This window comes from Pyxicephalus adspersus, chromosome 8, assembly GCF_032062135.1.
Source record: "Pyxicephalus adspersus chromosome 8, UCB_Pads_2.0, whole genome shotgun sequence".
In the NCBI taxonomy this organism is placed as follows: Eukaryota; Metazoa; Chordata; class Amphibia; order Anura; family Pyxicephalidae; genus Pyxicephalus; species Pyxicephalus adspersus.
In genome coordinates this window covers 31,461,704-31,467,265 of record NC_092865.1, presented here as the reverse complement: position 1 = coordinate 31,467,265, position 5,562 = coordinate 31,461,704, and positions in this window count along the sequence as shown.

Sequence of the window (5,562 nt, the reverse complement as noted above, 5' to 3'; positions counted from 1 at the left end):
ACGGAAAATATCTTTATCCTGATAACACAGGGCTTGTTGTAGCCATATTTTTTCAACAGTCCATGGAAAAATAAACCAAGTAAGAAAAGTTCATTGCTAGGGTTTACATATATAATAGTAATTGTCCAAGGAAAAAACAATATGGCCATTCGATCATACTCTCAAGAAAGGTTAGCCAGATACAAGAGAGTGTTGTAAAATTATTTCCTATGTTACACCAGTTGCCTAGATCACTGTGAGCATCTAATCTTTCATTCGACAACTGTCTTCAGAAGTCAACCTGTGTACGACAGTGAATAATTTTTAAATAAACATTTGCATACTTCCCTTAATTCTCTCCAAAGTGAAAGTATTTAAGAGAACTGGAAAATCCCAGATCATTGAGTTCCTTCAGATAACAATAGACTATTAGCTTCTTCTACAGCCTTAAGTAAAGTCCAAAGTAAAACTTGAGGTTTTAATTAGCATGCTGTTAACAGGAAATATCTTGCAGTAATATTCTGTTTTCCATCTGGCAACAAACATCTGTAAACAATGACACATGCAGTAGTTATATTCAGAATAATTCATTGATTTCCCCCTTTCTGTCCCTAAATATAAAAATAGTAGCTCCAGCTGCTATACTTACCAAATCTCCAAAACACCCCCCTCAGACTCACCAATTCAGCAAGAATAAATTATGTAATTCAACCCCCCTCCTATGAGCACAGGGTATCCAGGTAAGTTCCAACCCTAACTTTGGACTAACAAGAGGATTGTTGAAAATGGTGCTACGTCATTTTTGGTCTCACACTCTTAGGATCTATGCACCACTGGTGACATTGAGATAGGGGGTAAGGCCTGGGATATTCCGAGACCAGACTGAAGAAACTTAGGTACAATAGGGATACAGTATATTTAAAATGTCTTTTTTTAAAATGTCCACTTAGGGAGGCAGGGCTACTACGGGGCGCTACCGCTTGCACAGAAGTGGTGTGAGCCCTGAGAAGGGCCAAGGTGCAGAGTCTAATCAATAACCAGGGTCCAGAGCCTCCAGAGGTGAGGATGTTGTGCTGCTGGTTTCTGCCAGGGTAAGGTCCTTGGTCACACCGGGGTGGGCAGGATGATGCATGGTACCACATCACTAGGCAGAAGAATTGTCAAGGAAGGCTGGGGTCAAGGCAGGCAGCAACCAAGAGAGGTCAGGTAACAACCAGGATTCTAGGAAATAGACACTGCAAACACAAGGACCAGAAGGCTTGAGGCCTTGATGTAAGATATCAGTCGTGAGAATCTAGTGGGCAGTTTTGCTAACCATCCATAGAATCATAGGCAAAAATTTCACCTTATTCTGCCTCCCCACAATGTCATTTTTTTCCTATGGGCTTAAAAGCTAACCACAGCCACCTCACTGACAAGAGCATGCACATTTCGCAAACTCTAAACATGCTGAGACACCATTGGTAACTTGTAACCTTGTAACACAAGTACACTCATTCAGCACAGTCTCACATTAACTGCCCCCATTTAGACTCCTGGGTTATATCTATTGTCACAACTTATGTACTCGCACAGTTTATTTAACAGAGAAAATCTCCATGTTGCTCTTTAATTAGTCTCTCTCTAAAATGTTACTCTTTGCTTTAGACATCTGTCTCCCTCTTTTTATTTTTTATCTTTTCTATTTACCTTTTTTTCTTTCCCATTGTCCTGCCTATTTGTGTGTATATTCACACTATCTCTTCCCCCATTGTCTTCTATGTCTTTCTTCTGTTTTCTCTCTATCCTTCTGTTTACGCTCTTCTCTCCATCTGTCCCTTTTCTTTCTCAGTCATTATTCCTTCTGTCATTTCTCCTGCTCTCTCTTCTCTTCTGGCAGCATCTCACTTGTTCTCACTATGGGCCTGATTCATCAAGCAAAGTCGAAAGTTCCCTCGCGTGCAGATTCACTATCCCACATCAGACCTCTCTAACCTATTTATCAACGCATTTTAATGCGCCGACAATAGGCTTGCGTATTCCCCCAACATTTATAAACTAAAATAATCTGTCGCTTCAAGGCACGCATCCCTGCCAGCTTCACCCTAGCGGGCTTCCATTAAAAGTGATTCTTTCCCTTTCAAATCAATCTTTTAAATGGCACACATCTTCCAGTTAGCCCTAAATAAAAATGTATGATGTGTTCAAATGTTTAAAACATATATATTAGCTTAGAAATAAGCATATTTCTAAATGACTTGATATTTTCGGGTCCTGAAAAACGTAACTGATTTCAGTTATATTACGATGCCCAACCCGAGGATCCACCTGGTGATAAATCCCTGAGTTTGTATCCAGTCAGTGTTCTAGAAAATGACTTGTATGTTCTTTCCTTCATCATGTTTCTGTCACTCTCCAAATATTTTACTTTTATTCTGTTCTCCTATTATCTGTATCCTTGTTGCTCTTTCCTGGGAAGGGGAGGCATAAACTGGAGGAGAGAGAGAAGGAACACATTATCAAGTATGTCTTCTGCCTAGAGAGGTTCTTTGAGTTTCTTGTAGGGTTGAATATGTCCCTATTATGTGGATTTCTTTTGTAAATGGCACAAAGTGTATTTCCTGTAATATAACGGATACTGCCCCATGTCTGTGAAAAAAATGTGGGTGCCCAAATTTTTTTGCCTTTTGTATATAAACAATTAAAATTTAGGTTGGCAACCCTGGTTGTAAGAATGTTACATAGTGCAGTTAGGGGTGAGATGTTGTAGATTTAGGAATAATGGTCCCTAAAGCAACGTGTCAACTAATAGATTAATACTTTGGAGGATCAAGTAGACAAAAAACAGAAGAAGGTTTACTAATTTGTGGATTATTTGAGTAATATATGGGAAACCAAACATAGACTGTCATGACTATGCTGGGTAAGATTTTCTTGCCACTGAAGAATAACAGCATAGATTTGACAAGATATTAAATTCTGTAAACTTTCACCTAAAATAAATAAAAGGTAATATATTGAGAGGACAATGTATGCATGTTTTACCAATGTTATCCAATATTGGATACAAGGTGGGTGAATCTTGGGTGACAACATTTAAAAAAAAAAAAAGACCTTCATCAGGGTGCTTACATTTTGGGCCTCTGTGTATTTCAAGTTTGAGTACCAGCAGGCTCGAACTAAAATAGCTTACGGACATGTCCGTTCAAACAGTTGACCGATTTGGTTGTTTGGGAATTATCATTGGTCTCAATTTTTTTGGGACAGGAAGACTCTATCCAGCTTGAGGAGGAGAGAGGAACTTGATATAAAAAAGGATGAAAACCCCGGCCTGATGTTGGTAAATTCAGATACATTCTGCATTGCTATTAAAAGGTGTTACCCTGAGAGAGTTTAATAATACCTGCACATCCAACTTGCCTTCTACAGTGTAAAAACAGCACAAATTAGAGAAGTTATTATAAAGTTTCTATCAAAGCAATGTATACTTGGAGTCATTGACAGCAATATTTATGATATGATAGTTAATAATGGTAAAGGCACTGCCAAAACATCTTTCCTCATTATTACAAGGAACAGATTCATACACATGTTTATACATTTCTGTTTCTAAATACAATAAGTATTTGCATGGCTCTCCCCAGTATTCTAAATTATTGAAGAAAAAAAAAATGGGATCCGTGAAGGAAGAAAACATGAAATTATGTTATATTTTAAGCAACGTCTTCTGTGTTTTGTACAGGTAATTAGGTGTGTGTGTAAGGTGTAGGAGGGGGATTTCTGGTTCCTCACTATAACCTTGTTGTATTTTAAGTTGAGGTTCTTGCAGGAAAGTTCAGTAAGGCATTACAAAGACCTAATGACCCACTGACATGAGATAACTGACAACCTTTTAGGCTCCGTTCAGACCTGCCTAGGGATGATCCAGGTGATCCTGTAGTAGCTGAGACCTTGGCTTTGTTAGGGGCAGTGGCAAAGTAGGGATGTTCCCCTCTTTGTGCCTTAGCAAAAGGTTTTATAGGTGCTCAGTCTAAATTCTGTAAAGCTATGCCTCGTACAGACGCCCAATGGACATCTGAGTATTGTAGCTAGAAATGATTTTTCCTGACCTTCCCAGTGACATATGAATGAATGAGTGCCATGCACACAGCGCCTTTCTGTTCAACAGAGAGATGAGGAGGAAGAACGAGTGACTGGCACCCTGGTGTGCTCTTTTTTTTTCACAGAAATGCCCAGCGGTCGTTAATGATCTGACAAGTGTACAGCTTTAGACCCAAATTTTTCGCAAAATAGAGATGAGCAAGTTTCTAAAACTCGATCTTGCAGCGAATTCAGCTCTTCTTGCTTACCAAAATTGTAAGCGAGAATAGCCGGTGTAAATTCGCCGATCGAACTTAAATTTAAAAAAAAAAAAAATGTTTTTAAATGCCACTAGAGATTAAATGGGGACAAGCTTTCCTCAGCCAAACAGGGAGCACTAGAGGTTTTGAATAGGGAGACTTGTCTAGTCCTGGGGATCACAAACAGGATTCCCAGGGCTGCGAGAATGATTGCAGCTCTGAGAATCCACTGGGATCCTGTGGCCGCATTCATTGGGAGCAGTGTGCGATCCCCGGCACTAGAGGTTAAATAATCTTTAGTGCCCCGGGAATGGCAAACAGGAGGATTCCAAGGGAATCCTTGTGAATCCCCTGTGAATCCTCCTGTTATAATTTCCTCGATCTTCCAATGGTTTCACAAAATCGGTTCGCCGAAATTTTGTGGAACCAACAGAAGTTCTAGGAAATTTTCGCCAGAATGCCAGAGGCATTCTCGCATATCCCTATTCCTGAATCACTGCCCATGTACAGCCAAACTAATGATAATGTGCAAAGTGATATAGCTCAGATTTCAGGTGAAAACAGTGAAATAACCAATGAATGTCTCATGAATAGCAATGTGTGAATCCACAAAATATTCACTTTTGATCTACATAGGAATTTCAGTATACTGATTTTAAAGTTAAGCTGAAAGGTTTATCTCCACAATCTCAGAGCTGCTATATGTCCCAAGAATTAGAAACAAAGCCCCATCCAGACATCAGATTGATATCATATAATGAAGTGCAGTAACAGATGGACAAACAAGCACTGTACACACAGCACCAAGCTTTTCACACCAGTTTACTAAATCTGCTAATAAATGTTACATTTTTGAAGGAATATGGTTAAGTTTTATACAGGAAGTTTAAAAGAAATTATTTTATAGTAAATAAAATGAAAAAAAAGATTGCTTTATACCTGACAAGGTTTAAATTCTTCCCACACTATCCAAAATGATGAATAAAAGTTTTGGCAGTAGATACACTTTAAATCATGAAAATAAATGGTCATGAAATACTTTCCTTCTGAACAGCCATGCTATAATTGTCAATATAAAAACAATTAGCAGACATTTTTGTACTTTATTCACAAGCTTTTTTTATATTGTAATAAAATAATTAAGCAGGTTGTTCCTTTTTTCTTTGTTCCTGTGTTAGGAGGATGTCATAGGAAGTAACAGAAGTTCCTTACAACCTGAGAAATGTTATATTGATGTTGTTCTGACATATCCAGAGGGAGTTTC